Source organism: Pelecanus crispus, chromosome 1, assembly GCF_030463565.1.
Source record: "Pelecanus crispus isolate bPelCri1 chromosome 1, bPelCri1.pri, whole genome shotgun sequence".
In the NCBI taxonomy this organism is placed as follows: Eukaryota; Metazoa; Chordata; class Aves; order Pelecaniformes; family Pelecanidae; genus Pelecanus; species Pelecanus crispus.
In genome coordinates, this window is record NC_134643.1 from 200,927,262 (window position 1) to 200,945,610 (window position 18,349).

Consider the following 18,349-nt stretch of genomic DNA (forward strand, 5'->3'; position numbering starts at 1 on the left):
CATTCTATTTCCTGACTAATAAATGCCCTCAGGAAATATTATTTATTTATGTGGTTTTGCAAAGAAAAACATTATGAAAGTTTATGTGGGATAATTCTGAATATAAGGAAATGTATCAAGAAACTTCTAATTAGGGCATTGACATTTTCCTCTTGCGGTGATAGAAATCTATCCACCAGTATTTCAAAACTCATAATTGTGTCATTAGGATCTCATATAAAATGGGGAAATGGGTAATTAAATAGATGAGAAAACAGAAGCTAGAAAACCTTTTTTTTTTTTTTTCCCCTAGTGGTAAAATGCCTGTTTGCATTGCAGCATGGGGCTCCAGAAAAAAAAAAAAAAAAAAAAAAAAAGGCGGAAGGGCAGATCTGATCCAAGAAATTCTTCCTGTTATTGACATATCAGCACACAAGAGATGATGATGATAAATTTCTACCACTGTATTTTGCCTTGAAAGTAAACAGTCTACAATAAATGGAGCATGATAATCATGTAAAATACAACAGACAATACAAGAATATAATAAGTAAAAAGTCTTTGGAAAATATCCTTAGGTAGCAAATGAGTATTTAGGCAAAAAGCATTTGGAGACTACCTATGAGCATAGTCAAGGGAGGTTTTAAAAAGGTTGTTAACTTTCTGATAAGCTACCAACCTAAAGTAGGAAGATGCATATGGTAGGAAACACTTCTACAAGTTTTTCAAAAGTGGAATATGTGAAAATGATGGCAAAAGGGTTAAATAAGTACAAAAGGGAAAACAATGTGTTTGAATAGTGCAACCCTCAACCTAAAGTAGATTTCATTGAAATAATTTCCATGTTAGAAATTATCTCCCCCCACCATGCACACTCAATGTATTACAAGGATCAGAACCTAAGACAAGATGCTGCCAAATATTTTCCCGTTACTTAACATATATTCATTTTAACATCAGGATGAAGACTTTCAGGGGATATTACTGCACTTTGTGGTTATGATGTAGGTAGTGACCTTGTCACCTTTTCAGTAAAGTGGTGCTTTGCTCTCAGAATGCTCATGAGACAAAAGACAAAGTTGTCTCCAGGAGTACAGTGCAAGCTTTAGAAGGTCTCTTCTTTCTTTTGTCCACTTAGTTTCCTCCAGGTATCAGAGGGGGCATTCTTCTGGCTTGCCATTTTTAAAATAGACCTGCAGCTATAATTCATTACTTGAACTTTAGTTTTCCATTAATTTTCAAGCCAATAAGCCTGAAGGCCCACATCACACTGTCCTTTGTCCCCACAAAATGCTTCTCAAGAATTAAAGATTAGCATGAATATTCATGACAGTTTAATAGTTTCTCACCCCTGCTTGAAGATATACAATATATTGCGTCTTTCTCAGAGTGGAGAGGCAGAGCTAATTACTGTTCTCGGCTTTCTCTTTCAGCCATTACCTCTGTTGCTGACAGACAGCTGCTTCTGGAGTGACTTATGACTTGGTTGTTGCTGTGACTCCTTCAGGATAAAGACCTTTTGAGTCCTGACCATATTGTGTCCCACTCAAGTAGCCTTTTTAAACAAATGCTTAATCTCAGACACTGAGTATAGTCACACCCTTTCCTCTGTCCCCGAGTTTCATTACCCACCAATACTTCCTTGACAGTTTTTGCAGCCTTCACTGCACTGCTTTGAATATGCCTGTGGTTCCCAAAGCTCAGAGCAATGCTTGTACCAATCATTTCCTATTTTCATGAGTCAGTGGAGCCTCGAGAGTTACTCAGCTGCCCAAATGCAGGTTTCTAGTCAATGGTGTCAAGACTATTGAATGTAGAGGCTAGATCTTCGTTCAGTATAATGGGAGCTTAGATGGCTTACATGTAGACACCTACATTTCACTGAATCTGGAGCTAAACACCATTCATTGTACAATGCCTCTGAATGGTTAAGCCAATATCAACACAGGTCAATTGCTGCCATATTGCACAGCAAGCCAATATCTCATCTCACATTGCTATGTGAACAAGGGTTGGGAAGGACCTCATCTGGGTGGGATTCAGTTGCCTAAACACAAGCATGAAGTACGTCTTTCAGTACTGTAGTGTATCTTGCCTGTCCTCCTGCTGCCAGGCCAGCATGCTGTGTCTTTCCTGTAAGACCATTGTCAAGTAGGTATCTTGGATACGCTAGGGAATGTTGCATGGCAGTAGGTACCTATTCAAGGCAACTGTCCTTCTGAACACTCTACTGTTCTTGTATTTTCAAAGGTCCTGAGGAAGAGTAACATTCACCTTACCTTGCTTCAGTGGTGTAATTATCATTCAGGTCTTGATTTCAGCTCTAACAGAAAAAGTAGAGGTGAGCAGTGCCATTTGAGATGTTGTAGGGTAAACCTGAGATATCCCTATAACACTTGAACATACAATCTAGCACCTACATGTGTCCTCTACAGCATCTGGAAACCAGGAGGGATTCTCTGAAGCATTTCAAATAGCCCTAAGCAACTACATCCCATCCTTCACCTCAGCTGACTACCAGTGCTTCCATGGAGTAACACAGAAAGCACTGGGAGATACACAATCACAGAATCACAGAATGGTTGAGGCTGGAAGGGACCTCTGGAGGTCACCTGGTCCAATGCCCCTTCTCAAGCAGGGCCACCTAGACCTGGTTGCCCAGGTCCATGTCCAGCTGGCTTTTCAATACCTCAAAGGAGGGAGACTCCACAAGTTCCCTGGGCAACCTGTGCCAGTGCTCAGTCACCCTCACAGTGAAAAACTGTTTCCTGACATTCTGAGGGAACCTCTTGTGTTTCAGTTTGTGCCTGTTGTCTCTGGTCCTGTCACTGGGCACCACTGAAGAAAGCTTGGCTCTGCTCTCTTTGCACCCTCCATTCAGCTACTTATACACATTAATGAGATCCTCCCTGAGCCTTCTCTTCTCGAGGCTGAACAGTCCCAGATATCTCAGACTTTCCTCCTGTAGAATAGAACAGAACAGAACAGAACAGAACAGAACAGAACAGAACAGAATAGAATAGTTAAATTCAGTTGGAAGGGACCTACAATGATCATCTAGTCCAATGGCCTGACCACTTCAGGGCTCACCAAAAGTTAAACGTGTTACTGAGGGCATTGCCCAAATGCCTCTTAAACACTGACAGGCCTGGGACATCAACCACCTTTCTAGGAAGCCTGTTCCAGTGTTTGACCACCCTCTCAGTAAATAAATGTTTCCTAATGTCAAGTCTGAACCTCCCTTGACACAGCTTTGAACCCTTCCCGCATGTCCTATCACTGGATACCAGGGAGAAGAGATCAGCACCTCCCTCTCCACTTCCCCTCCACAGGAAGCTGTAGAGGGCAATGAGGTTGCCCCTCAGCCTCCTTTTCTCCAAACTAGACAAACCTAGTGTCCATAGTCACTCCTTAAAGGACATGCCTTTCAGCCCTTTTACCAGCTTTGTTGCCCTCTTCTGGACAATATGACATGCTCCAATCTCTTAATAATCTTCCACTGGCCTTTCCAGTATGTCCATGTCCTTCTTGTACTGGGGAGCTTAGCACTGGACATAGCACTCCAGGTGTGACCTCATCAGTGCTGACTACAGGAGAAGAATCAACTCCTTTGACCTGCTGGCATTACTTTGCCTAATGCAGCCCAGGGTAACATTCACCTTTATTACAAGGGCACATTGCTGGGTCATGTTCAACTTGGTGTCCACCAGAACAACCTGGCCCTTTTCTGAAAAGCTGCTTTCCATCCAGGTGTCCCCCAGTATATACTGGTGCCTCAGATTGTTCCTCCTCTGGTGCAGAACTTTGCAATTCTCCTTGTTGAATTTTATGATGTTCTTGTCAACCTGTTTCTCCAGCCTGTCAAGGTCCCTCTGGATGGCAGCATGACCCTCTACTATCTGGTTTTGTGTCATCAGCAAACTTGCTGAGGGTATACTCTGCCCCAATACCCAGGTCATTAATGAAGATGTTAAACAGCACTGGGCCCAGTATTGACCCCTAGGGTACACTGCTAGTTACTGGCCTCCAACTAGACTTTCTGCTGCTGATCATCCCACTTAGATAAGCCATTCAGGATGAGATTAAATGTCCCCTGAAGTGGCCAGTCTCTATCCACAGACCATGGAAGGTGGTTAGAGTGACAGGAAAAAAAAACTTAGGGTAAATAGCTATGATGTGGCTCAGGAGAGATGAGTAACTCCCATATATGTGTGTCCACAAGTATGTTGCTATGTGAGTGTACATGTCTTCAAGACCATCAGTGACAGCCTGAATACACTGGTTTAGTACAATGAAGAACACATTGTTGGAGGCCAGCTAATAAATAGATAATGATAAGTCATTCCTAACCTTATTTTACTACTATTATTTTCCAGTTTTCTCCCAGATTGAAATCTCTGTCTTAGGCATTTTTTCCAATTTTTCTGAAGTGGATCCTATGTTACTATATTCTGCTTTTGTTCTGAACTCTTCAAGAAATGTTTTTTCCATTCACCCAAGTGTGCTGAAGTTCTTCTAAAGTATCATCTGTTAGTTTCATTAGTGTTGTTTATTTTTCTCTTCCAGCTCTTACCTCACCAAATAATTAGCCCTCAAGATACAGTGCTACTTAACATTCCTTTTTTAAATGTTTAGTTGGTTTTCTTTCTACATGATAGCACAATCACATGGATTGTGAGTCCTGAGAGTGTGAATACATTTTCAACAATAAAGTTTAATGAAATGCAGTAGGAAGCGTGCATGACTCAGATCCACATATCTACTGCTTTTCCCTACTTAGATTTTTCAGTTTGTCCATAAAAACAAGTCTGCCTGGTGAATGTGCTTATAAACTCATGCTCTGTACTGTAGCATGCTGTGCTGCTTTTGGCTGGGACAGAGTTAATTTTCTTCACAGTAGCTAGTATGGGGCTATGTTTTGGATTTGTGCTGAAAACAGTGTGGATAACACAGGGATGTTTTCGTTATTGCTGAGCAGTGCTTACACAGAGTCAAGGCCTTTTCCGCTTCTCACCCCACCAGCGAGTAGGCTGGGCGTGCACGAGAAGTTGGGAGGCGACACAGTGGGGACAGCTGACCCCAACTGACCAAAGGCATATTCCATACCATATGTCATCATGTTCAGCATATAAAGCTGGGGGAAGAAGAAGGGGGGACATTCAGAGTGATGGCATTTTGTCTTCCCAAGTAACTGTTACATGTCATGAAGCCCTGCTTTCCTGGAGACGGCTGAACACCTGCCTGCCAATGGGAAGTAGTGAATGAATTCCTTGTTTTGCTTTGCTTTCATGCGCAGCTTTTGTTTTACCTATTAAACTGTTTTTATCTCAACCTATGAGTTTCCACACTTTTATTCTTCTGATTCTCTCCACCATCCCACGGTGGGGGGAGTGAGTGAGTTGCTGTGTAGGGCTTAGTTGCTGGCTGGGGTTAAACATGACACATGTATTCACAGCTTCATTCACCTCCCTGTTAGTGCACATCAGCCGACTAAAGCAACATAATGAGAAATCAGGCCTGCTAGTCCTCATCTGGTTTCAGTAATTTGTTAGGTATTGTTTCTATTTCAAAATATCAATTTGGCTTTTGGGAGAATGAGAATCCAGCACTCCAGCATCAGGCAATAGTTCTGAAGATTGCACCTATCCTGCAATAACCTTGGCTGGTGTAAACTGGTCTTGCCCCAGGAGAGCTTATGAAGCTAAAGTGATTTGTTTCAGGTGAAGTTTGGCCTATGAAATACATTTCTGATCTGATAATGAGCAGTCATGGTACCCAAGAGCACACGACATTAGGCCTCTTTCTCCTGCAGACACATGAGGTATGCAATAAGCAGTTTCTAAGAAAAACACATTGCTTACCTTATGTTGATTTACAGTCCCTATCAACAGGATTATTGTCATGAAGATGGCAAACTGGATTTGTCCCTATGGGTATCTACTGGTAATTCTGTCTTGAACATCCTTAGCTACCTTTATGACTGCCACACACATTGTGCTCAGCTTTTCTGCTCCTGATTTTCTGCAAATGTTGCATGTGAGATGCTAAAATCAGTTTTATTCTTAGTTCTACTCAACTTGTCTGGATATTTTTGAGGTGGGGCAGGAGATGTACTCAGTTCCTTCAAGGGGAGAGACATTTTAGCTGATGAAAACATTCAACTTTTCCCTTCATCTTCTCCAAAATGCAATCTAAAGTATTCATGTGATTTCAAAGCACTATTTCAATGACTTTTATTGTGACCTTCAATTCTTTTCTCCGTTTGTGTGCTAAGTGGGGACATATGTAAATTCTTCTGTGGGAAAACAATTTTAACAGATGGGAAGTTTGTTTGAAAATTAGGAGGCTGGAGGGCTGGATGCAGCTGCAATATGTGGCATAGGAAGCGGGGGATCTCTCTTCAACATTTCCTCGAATGCACCTTAGGCTCAGGGTGAAGCAAGGCAATGGGCACTAATTGGGAGGGAAAAGGGGTATAGTACAATCCCAGACATCCACACATGGACATGTATTTACAGCATAACACACGTTCACTGTAAATTCATGGCACTAAGCTTGCTCCCTTCTGCCTCATGAAAAAATGCCATCCATCAATCACATGCAAAACATTATTCCTTAATACTTCTGGGTATTACAGTTTCTCTGGATAGTACATTCCTGCCCTAATAAAGGGAGGAAAAAATGTCGCTGCCAGCTATTTTTTTAGCATGAGCTGCTGGTGATCTCACCCCAAAACAGGGAAGGACTCTTAAAGGCCATCAGCTCAGTGACACTGGTTGGCTCCCCTCATCCCCTTTTTCACTGTGATTGTGGCCCCATCTTCTCCTTGGGTGGAATATGTTCCCAATCAAGACAAGAAACCTTCACTTTTAACATCATGTTTTAAAGTGCAGCTCTATCCTGAAAAGTAACTATGTAAAAATGTCACCTTCTAACTCATCAGATTTGTCACTTTAATGTGTTCAGAAGCAGAACTGTTGACTTTAATGACAAAAGTAATTTTTTACTACTTTTTGCCTATGTTAACTCTGTGGAGCCAACACAGCTAAAACCTTGCACTAGATTTTATTTCTTCTCAGCCGGGCAAGAACTATTTATTAATATTCAGTCATGAAGCCAATTACAAATTCTATTTTGCAAATTCTAATTACAACATCAGATCCACAAAGTCACCAGAGGCAGTAGATGAACAAATTTCAGGGTAGGTTTTATTTACAGACAATGATGTTCTCCATGAAGTCATGATTTGAACAGTAAAAGTTATGAGGAAGTGGTAAAAAGGAGACTAGTTTTCTAGAATTAGGTTGGATTTACAAGACTGATTGATAGCTGTCATAAATTTTTATCAGTAGAACATTGGGAAGACCTGAAGGTATAGGATAGAGCACTATCATAGCACTTCACACTTTTAGTGATTTTCTTTTCAGAAGAATTGAAACAGCCTTGAATTTTAAGTGACACACTGAAAAGTCCATGTGAGCAGGGAGTGTGAACTGGTGCTTGCCTCTGGGGACTAGAGATGGGATGAAGTTGCAGATTTCAAAATCAGGTTGAGTCTTCCCTTCTCTGGGCAACATGATGTCTTTTTTCTGAAGGTCTTCCCAAACCTTACTTTCTTCCCTGCTCCTTTTGGTGAGCTCGCACAGGTATACACACAGCCATGGAGCAGCTGGAAATCAGTGACATCACTGGCACTGTTTTTGCTGCTCTGCCCATTGTCCTAGGAACTTTCCTTCAATTAATGCATTAGGAAAATATGAGGGGCTCAGAGTAGGTGAATGCTGCTGCAAGTTTGCAAGACATAAATACAGGAAAGAATTCCTTTAGTGGGGCAGGAAAACTGAAAGCTAACAGGAGATTGCAAGGAATTATGGGTGAGAGAGGGCTGGCTGAACACAATAAACCCCAGACTTGCACAGCCTAATGTCCCTTAAGTCTCTGTGCCTTTTGCCCAGTACCCACTGGACAGCTTTGGGCTTTAAGAGGCTTTTGGGATTTTGAAACAAAGCCCCCAAAATACCATCTTTGTACTATTTCCTTTTAATGCCTGTGGACGTCCATAATAAAAGTTACTATAAACATTTCACGGTGTTGAAATATTTCTGTCCTTTCCATAAAGATATAAGAAAAAACCTCTTTGGGAAGATCAGGATGGTGAGTAGTAAACAAATGCTTTAATTGACAACTTTGGGCCCACTAATACTCTCCTAATGCTGACATGGTTGTATTTTGTTGTAAAACAGAAGTCTGGGCAAAAAATGTATTTACACTGGGGAGGAATCTTTCTTCATACATGCAGTATGACTTTCCTTTGTTCATTCAACATTTTTCCTGGCACTAAGCTGTGATCACCCTTTGAATCATATCAGCAGATAAAGATATGAATGTTGCAAAGAAACTTAATTTTTATTAAAAAAAATCATAGGGTCCAAAAGTCCCATTTATTTTCATTTTACATTTTTATGTCTAATATTATTTTCATGCCACTTTTATTAAAGTGTCAACCAAATGATGCTGTAATCAAGTGATTGTCAGATCTTTTTTTATGATGTCATTTTAACAGTAAGAAATCTATTCTCTACAAAAAGTCAGTGTATGGGGAGGTCTTCATTTTGTAGAGGGAGTTCTTTTCCCCCGCTTAGAAAAGGGACTCTGTTCTGTGGTTTTGGAGCTCTAAGCAACCCCAAAGGTGTCACAATTACAATGATCTTCTGTACTTGTAGAATATAAAAGTGATTTGATTCATAATGCCTTTCACTTTGATGAAACCACTGGGAAGTGCTGTTCAGTATGAATCGTAACTTGGGTAGTTAAAGAAAAAGGCAGAGAATGTGAGAGACTGGACTAACACAAAGAAAAGAAGGGAGGGCATAAAAGTCTCATACTGAATGAGGAAGAGCCCTTTGCTGAATTTGATTCTCACTGTAACTTGGGGTTAAGCATCTGCTTAGTCTTGCAGTGGGATGGCTTGAAGCAGAGCCCAGTAGACCATGGGTATCTTTCCATTTAATTCTACAGGTGACGGATTACATTCTTATTGAGTATAGGGTATGATTTATTAGGGGCTACAGAATTTTTACAACCTAAGGTTTGTACAACTACATGAGCAACGGAAATAACACTGCTCTGTTTACAGCTATTACAATGTAGAAATGGGCAAACCTTGGAAAATGGTCTCATGTCTTCCTCTTTGTCCACATAAAGCAAGTTTCTTCTAGGTTTCTAGACAGAACTCTCCTGTCCACATATGATAGCTGACTGGGAAGACTTTCCAGGATGTGCGAATGAAACCCTTCATTCCTGAAACATTTTTTGCTAATTATGTGATTCTGGTGTTAATGGTTTCTCTCAGCTAAAATGTAGCAACAATTTTAAACCGATCTGAGAAACATTTTTATTTAAAAAAAGAAAAGACAAATATCATGCAATTGTTCACAAATGTTGATAATGTCAGTAACCATGGAAGTCAGGGTCTTCCTTTTTGCTCTCTGGGCACACTCATGACCAGGCTATAAAATGAATTTTCACTTGTCTTTTCTTCTGGCCCAGAGGTCTTGCACTTGTGATTGAAAATGGCCCAGCTTTACCAGTGAAGAGGAATGGTACCTCACTCTATGCTGCCTTGGAAATTGTGATTTCTTTAAGGTGCCTTTCACAGGTTGTGAGGGCTACATTTGAGCTGTCTTGGTTACTTTTCTAGAACTCTCCCAAGTCCATGACTTTGCAACATGGTCATTCAGAACAGCCAAAAGGGACAATGAGTAACAGCAGCAAAAAAGAAGTGTTCAAACTCTTGCACTATTTCTAATCCCTGTCCCCTCAGCAGCAGTCATTTCATGCAGGATTTTTGACAGTGGTATAAGGACTGTGAGAGTGTTTACAGAGACACAAGGGAACCAGTCTTCGAAACTACTCAACAAAAGTCCAATTAAATTTCTTGACAGCTGTTAAACAAGCTCAGAACAATTTTGAATACACTTCTCATTCATTTGGGAATCAACTGATATAATGATGAAGAAAATGTAACAATGCATTTGTTTGCCAAGCCATGTTTTTAACAGCAAGTGACAAAGCCAGGCAACAGTGTTCCTGTTGCATGAATTGATGAGAGTTAGGTGTTTATGGCAGGTGACAAAGCAGAAAGAGTACAAGCTTCATTTCCCACAGACTTCACTGGGCCTGCAAGGCTAAATATCAAATTGTTTTCATTCAATCCACATCCAGCAGCAGTCAGAAATTGAATTCTACAAAAGATTTCTTTAGGGTCCGTAAGCTTTAGGCACCCTCAAGTGCCACATTTAGAAGGTAACCACAGGAAGAAGGTCTGAGAAAAATAAGGCAAGTCATCTCCTCAGGCTGAAGATATTTATATTTATTGGCTTAATTGGATACATCCTTATTAGGGTAATTAATGTAAAATCATTAAGAAGTTCTATCAATTCTAATGGATTCTTTTCACCTTCATAAAAAAACCCAAACCCATTTTTACATATGTAATGTTACATGTCTCCATTTGGCTACATGTCCCCAGATTTTGGCTAAATACTTCTCTACTACTTCCTCTGCCGACTATCTCTTTATTAGCATCAGACCATATAAACAATCCTTATGATCACAGACAAAAGGCCAGAGGGTGACAAGTGCATTGGGTAGGTGAGTGTATCACTTTCATGGAGATAAGAAGACCAAAGGAAACATTTCTATTTCTGGCATGGACCACATCATGAAATGTTTGGCTGCATCATTCATTCTAATGCCCTGACAACTGCTCTACTTCTTTTAGAAGAAGAGGAAGAAATCTATCCTTTTAACTCTCTTTGCCATAACTCTTTCTTGTCCTTCGCATAACCCCGTCTGCCAGTTGCTCTACCTGAGGCTGCGAGGCCAGCTGGGACTTCATCTGGGGATGGGGTGTGCAAAGATCTGGCTTCCCTTTCTACTACTAATCCAGGAGGCAGGTATATCCCTGCAGTTTCAGATACAGAAAGGCTGCCAAAGCCTGAAATTAATCCAATAACCAGTCCCCTACTCAATGACCTTCTTCTGAAACACCCTCCTTATGCAAAGCAGCAGCCAGCTGACAGGGGAAGCTGTGAGCATTAGTGGGACTCCGGAGGTCCCACCTTCTGTGACTGCAGGGAGGTGAATTAAGGGGTGGGGATGTAGTTCTCCACTCTGATTTTGCTTTGGAAAAGCTCTTGTGCAAGAAAATAGTTTGAGAATAGCACTAGATAAAGCAGAGGTTGTGATGAAGTGAACTTTAGAAAGGCAGTTTGATTGGAAGGTAAACTTTATGTGGCCTTTTTTTCAATGTGAATTTTTGGAGAACAGTAAAATTTCAAGGATTGGAAACTGTATTTCTCTTGGTGTATTTTAAGTACAGTGTATATATATATAAATACAGGCCATGAATATTTTCCAATGATGCCTCCATCTTATTCTAGTACTCCATTTCTGTCTCTGAGAAAGCTCTTCAGGAGTCATGCACATTTGAATATTTGCCTCTCTACTGTGATTCTCAATAAAGATACAAATTAGTGTCAATGGTGATGATGTTTTTTCATAGTATAGGCACCTGCCCAGTAGAAACTGGACTGAAACCAGCAGACAGTAGTCATGATTTCCAATCATTTCAGTGCTGGGCAGTATTCAAGTCAGTGACACAAAACGAAAAGCTCAGTCACCCATTACCAATCACCCAAAATGTACAGTCTCCCTGAATATATTTAATTCTTCAACAGTGATTAAAATAGCTTCATTAAAAAAATGTATTCAAGGACCCTGGAGTTTTAGCCTCTGATGCTTTTTATGTAGGCCAAAGAGTACTTGTTCTACAGGATTGAAGGAGGATTAATCAGCAAATTGGCTGCAACTTCCTTCAGAAACAGAATGCTGATTTTTAACTACTGTGTTTTAATGGTATCTTTGAGCCTGAGACTTGATTTTGTGGCATTCAGCATGTGACTCATGTTCTTTTATAACTTTGAGTTATGCATTTTATCTTTTCTTCTGATTTTAGTTTTTACCCACAAAGAGCTCAGTCACCCGCAAATAAAACTAACTGGCATGTTTCTAAGGCTCTTTTGGTTGGCTTCATTTCTTATTATTCATCAGGACTCAGAGACCCAGAGTCCAGCCCCGGACTGAGTACTTGTGCCTGCCTAAGCACCTCTCACAGGCTCACCAACTGCCTGGCCATCAACTGTTTCAGATTCTCTCACTTTCTCTCTCCAGTTTTTGCTTCACTTTTGAGACTTCAGAAGCCTTGCTTTTCCCTTGGAGTGGAAAGGCAGTATTTTTTGAGTGCTTATCCACCAGGAAACCTATCTGCTGATCTACTGTGCTGCCTCTGTGTGGTGCCACACTGGTGCATAAAAAGAAATTGTGAGACAGATTAGGAAAGACCTTTCTGCATGTGAATCTCTGGCAGACTTATTGCTCCAATATTTTAGTTGCCTGACTTACTCCCCTTTCTTGCTATTTATATGACCACAGGATAGCTCAGTTTGCAAGGGACTTCATATTTCTAGCTCAAACTCCTTCCCCTAGCAGGGTCAGCTTCAAGCTCAGCATCCTCCCACCACACACCACTTTGAAGAGTCTGTCTCCATCCTCACTGTAGGTTCTGCAGGGCTGCTGTTGGGTGCCCCCAAAGCTGTGTCCTCTCCAGACCAGGTCCCTCAGCTTCTCCTCACAGGGCAAGTGCTCTTTCCCCTCCCATTGCAGTGGCCTCTACTGAACTCCTTCCAGTTTACCGATGTCTTTCTTGAACTAGGGAGCCCAAAACTGGATCCAGTTGTCTAGATGTAGTATAACAAGTGCTGAGCAGAGGGAGTAATCACTTCCCTTGCTCTGCTGGCTCTGCTTCCACTCACACAGCCCAGGATACTGTTGCCCCTTGTTGCTGTCAGGCCCACTGCTGGCTCATGCCCAGTTCACCGTCTACCAAACCCAAAAGAGCACCTACAGCAGAGCTGCCCCACAACAGAGCCACTCCATCCCCAGCCAGTGTTGATGGCATTGGTTTTCCCTTCCTGGGAGCAGGACTTTGCATTTTTCCTTATCAAATTGCACAAGGCTGCTGTTGGCTGTTCCTCCAGGCTGCCCAGGTCCCTCTGAATGCAGCCCTGCCCTTGAGCATGTCGACTGCACCCACACTTGGGTGTCAGCTGCAAAACTTCCTCCAGTTTCTCTAAGCAGTCTCTTCTCTCTTTTCACCACCTCCTTTTTCCTCAATCCCGTTTGTTTTTATTTTAACTGCTTACTAAGCACAAGGTAAATAGCACTCCGATCTGCTGTTAGAGCTGGCAAGCAGAAGTCTCCCTATTTTAATCCAGATCACACTCCTTCTTACACAATCCTTTCTCATTCATAACACCCAACCACATGGACCTGGAGAATGTAAATTTCCTCACTGCTGCAACAAGGCGTTTTTCTAACAGCAGTGTAAAACCTTAATCAAAGCCTACAGGAGCAAGGAATGCAACAGTGTACTTTTGTAATGCATCAATAAGACCAAATGCCAGCTCTGTCAGTGCCAGCTGATTAGACTAATCTCAGGCAAATCAGCTAGTAAACTGTGCTATGGGAGTATTTCCAAACTGGATTCCTTTCTCTAATATGAGATAGTTCTTAAAAACTTCCAAAATGCTATTTTTATAGAATCATAGAATCATAGAATCGTTTAGGTTGGAAAAGACCTTTAAGATCATCCAGTCCAACCATTAACCTACACTACCAAGCCCACCTAAACCAATCAAGGGCAGACTAGACGAAACCATATCCCGAAGTGCCACATCTACCCGTTTTTTGAACGCTTCCAGGGATGGTGACTCCACCACCTCTCTGGGCAGCCTGTTCCAATGCTTGACCACCCTTTCCGTAAAGAAATTTTTCCTAATTTCCAACCTAAACCTCCCCTGGTGCAGCTTGAGCCCATTTGCTCTCGTCCTATTGCTAGCTACTTGGGAGAAGAGCCCAACACCCACCTCACTACAACCTCCTTTCAGGTAGTTGTAGAGAGTGATAAGGTCTCCCCTCAGCCTCCTCTTCTCTAGGCTAAACAACCCCAGTTCCCTCAGCCGCTCCTCATAAGGCCTGTGCTCCAGACCCTTCACCAGCCTTGTTGCCCTTCTCTGAACACGCTTCAGCACCTCAATGTCTTTCTTGTATTGAGGGGCCCAAAACTGGACACAGTATTCCAGGTGTGGCCCCTCACCAGCGCCGAGAACAGGGACACAATCACCTCCCTGCTCGTGCTGCCCACACTATTCCTGATACAAGCCAGGATGCTGTTGGCCTTCTTGGCCACCTGGGCACACTGCTGGCTCATGTTCAGCCAGCTATCTACCAACACCCCCAGATCCTTTTTGGCCAGGCAGCTTTCCAGCCACTCCTCCCCAAGCCTGTAGCATTGCATGGGGTTGTTGTGACCCAAGTGCAGGACCCGGCACTTGGCCTTGTTAAACCTCATACAGTTGGCCTCGGCCCATCGATCCAGCCTGTCCAGGTCCCTCTGCAGGGCCATCCTACCCTCCAGCAGATCGACACTCCCACCCAATTTAGTGTCGTCTGCAAACTTACTGAGGGCACACTCGATCCCCTCATCCAGATCATTGATAAAGATATTGAACAAGGCTGGCCCCAAAACAGAGCCCTGGGGAACACTGCTCGTGACTGGCTGCCACCTGGACTTAACACCATTTACCACTACTCTCTGGGCTCGGCCACCCAACCAGTTCTTTACCCAGCGAAGAGTATGCCTGTCCAAGCCGTGAGCTGCCAGCTTCCCGAGGAGGATATTGTGCGAGACGGTGTCAAAAGCTTTGCTAAAGTCCAGGTAGATGACATCCACAGCCTTTCCATCATCTACCAGGCGGGTCACCAGGTCATAGAAGGAGATCAGGTTGGTCAAGCAGGAATTTTTAATTATTTTAATGATTTTAATTTTAATTCATTATTTTAATGAATTCATTAATTCATTGTTTTATTTTTTATTTTAACTCATTATTTTAATGAGTAGATTTTTTTAGTCATAAGCAGACTTTTGTAATCTTCATTATTACATATTTTAAACATTGATAGTTCTCAGATCAGCATGGTTCACAGGTTCAGACACTTTTAGAGGAAGAGTTGGTCATCTTGTATTTGCTTTAGTTTTCTGGTTTATCATACTAATTAAAGGATCATTAATTTTAAAGACATTGATATATGCAAAGCTCCCTGTAAATACAAAACTCAAAGCTCAACTACTGTTCCACATTTTGCTGTTCCCCTGTGGAAAAAATAGGGTAGTGGTCACTTTGTTCTAAAAAGACACAGGGAGTATATTTTGCAGCTCAAATATATGTCAGCATTCATGAATCAAAATAGGATAACACCAAATAGATGATACTAAAAATGTCAGTGAAAACATTAGAATGAAAATACATCTCCTATTTGTTTGCCAGCCGAATACTGAACCTGGACTAATGCTTTTCCTTTGCCAACTCTTTTTTTTCAAGCCTGTGATTAGCATTAAAGAGGAAATCATGTGTTCTATGTGCCTGTAAATATTCACATATCCCATTTCCCTCAGCTGTTCTTTTGTCTCCTGACTGAGATATATTGATGTTCACCTGAAAAGGAAATGCCTGACTGTCATTAATCATGTCTGAATGCCAGCTCCAGAGCAAGGAGAAGCCAAGGCTCTGGAAATAAGCAACAGTCAGGGAAAGTTTTGACAAGCATCCAGAAATTGTATTTCTGACAGTGGCCTCTTGATGACAAGGCTGTTCCCTTCCAGAAGGCACCAACTGAAGAGCGAGATCAGTGTCAGGCTCAGGATTTGTCTGTGTCCTTTCTCCAGACACTGCTTCTTAGTTGTATTGGCAATGTCCAAAATAAAACTAAAAAGATAGTAATATCAACCAAAGGAGACTAAGGACAGCAGTGAAAGCATTATATAGAAATACAATTCCTATGTATTTGTCAGCCCCATCCAGAACCAGGTCTACTGCCTTCTTTTTCCAAGCATCACTCAACATCATAGATGTTTGCATACCCCTGGGGCAATCAGATTGTTGGATGCTCTCTCCCTGTGTTCTCCAGGGAATAAGGAATTGCAGGCTGACAATTTTTCACCTGAGTGCATCTTATTTGAGCATATTTAGCTTCTCAAGCTTTCATTCACTACCTCAGATTGAAATAAGTTAGGATTATTGGCCCGAGGTGTCTGTAGGACTCCCAGGCAGTTCCACCAGCTACAGACAGGTTGGGAAATGGTATGGCAGTAGCCATCATCTTTCTCTTTGAACTTTGCCTTCACCATGGTTATGCAGTGCTGCATGTTGGCTGTGCCACTTACCTAGCAGATGTCTTTGATGGTAATAATCCTCCGTGCTTTACTTTTTTTCAGAACAAATGTTAAAATCCATCAAACAGCTTTATTTCAATATGTGAGGGTCTGTCTCATTTGTGATTTGCTAAAGCCCATACCTAGAGTGGTAAAAACATAGTTTGCACTGAAAGCGAACACACCTAAATTAAGGTGAAGGTCCTCAGATGCTATCCTGATTGATATTACAGCAGTACATGTATAAATGAATAGATGTAAATATCTAAGCTAGGTTTCGTACATAAAAAAAAAAACCCACAGAAAGAAAGAAAAGAACTCAAGCTCCTAGCAGCTCAGGACAGAACTATTTCATATGCTGACTGGATTTGCTCTTGCTGTGAGTAGTTAGTTCACTATAGAGCAAAACAGTGTGATTGGCATGCGAAAACTTACTTTGGATGGTATAAGAACTACCTGCAAGATCTGAGACAGTCCCATGAAGTACAGATGTAATGCACCCAAGAACCCTGTTTTTCAGCTCCCCGGGTTTTTCAAATAGAAAATGTACTGCACTTATCAGATCCTTTTCCATTTGCAGCATGAATTGCTCCCCTCAGCTTATAGTCTTCTGTAGATTTTTAATTTTTCAGAAGCAATTCACTGCAAACTCTTTTTCTGTTTCAAGAGAAAAACAAAGAGAAGATGGAGAGACAAGGACAGGCTGAGGATGCCACACTGCCCTTTGCACTAGGACATTCTCTTACCACACTGGTTGGAACAAGCAATCTAACCAGTAATGGCTTTCATCATCAGGATGCCCCGTGTTGCATTGTGGTCTGGCCTCTCTATAACAAAGTCATTTAATGCCCTGTGAGTTAGTTCACCCTTGTGTAAAATCAGCACAAAGATAGATTTTTTTCAGTACCTCACACAAAAGCTGCTAGATGTAATTTATGTTTGCCAGACTTTTAAAGACATTTACAAGAACATACTTGAGAAATTATTGTCATTGAATTATCAAAATCATGTTTTCAGTGTAGGGTCATGAGAGATGTGAAAACACTTTCAATTATGTAACTCATAATGACTATTTTTAGGATCTTTTAGGATCTTCCGTCTCCAATACCAAAGAATCTGATCACCAGCAATATTTATTGAAGTTAACCACAAAAATGGTTCTGTGAGGTCTTCTATCTTGGTTTTATAAATGGGAGTCTGTCTTGCAGACAAAAGGACATAAATCTTGTTGTGGCACACTGGGGAGGAGAAGGCAGAACAGGGAACAGAAATTTAGGGTGGAAGTAATCTCAGCACTTCAAACATTAAATATCCAGTCTAAAATAATCTCTGAGAGAGCATCTCCTGAGCACAGTATATCACACGCTAAGATAGATGGCTGGGGCACACTGCCCTCTGAAGATGTCTCTCCCCACTGGTCCTGCCAGGAGCTCAGCCAGCCCCATCAGTCAGCCTTCTGACAGCTGAAACCTGAAGTCTGCCTTTAGTACTGCTGCTTCCAAGGTGACCATGGGAGTACCTACCCATTGGGCTGCCTTGCTTGTGCAACCTATGTAATTTCTCCAGGCAGGTTATTTCCAAAAAAAAAAGAAGCAGTAACCACGTCACAACTGGCCATTGTGTTTCATTTTTAAACCAAAACTATTTTTCTAATCAGGATACAATATACCATTTCACAGAAGAAGCAAATGTTCTTGAACATAACCAAAATAAAACATCTTGTCCTGGCAGGAAAGCTAGCAGGTTAGACCATTCTGCTCTGTAGTCTCCTCTGGGGAGACCTACAATGTTCACTCTGCAATTATTTTCAGGGGATAGGCTGTGCTAGCCACAAGAGATGACCAGCACTGAAATTGCAAACCACATGCATCACAGATATCTATTCCCACACAGAGAGGACTCTTCAGTAAAGACAAAATATTGTTGGTTCAGTTGCATCAGCCTTTCTCTAGCTCTTGCCCTGAGTCCTGAAGGGAGACAAGGAGTGATGCTGTTCTGCTTACTCATGCAAAGGAAACCAAAATCTGTTATGAAATA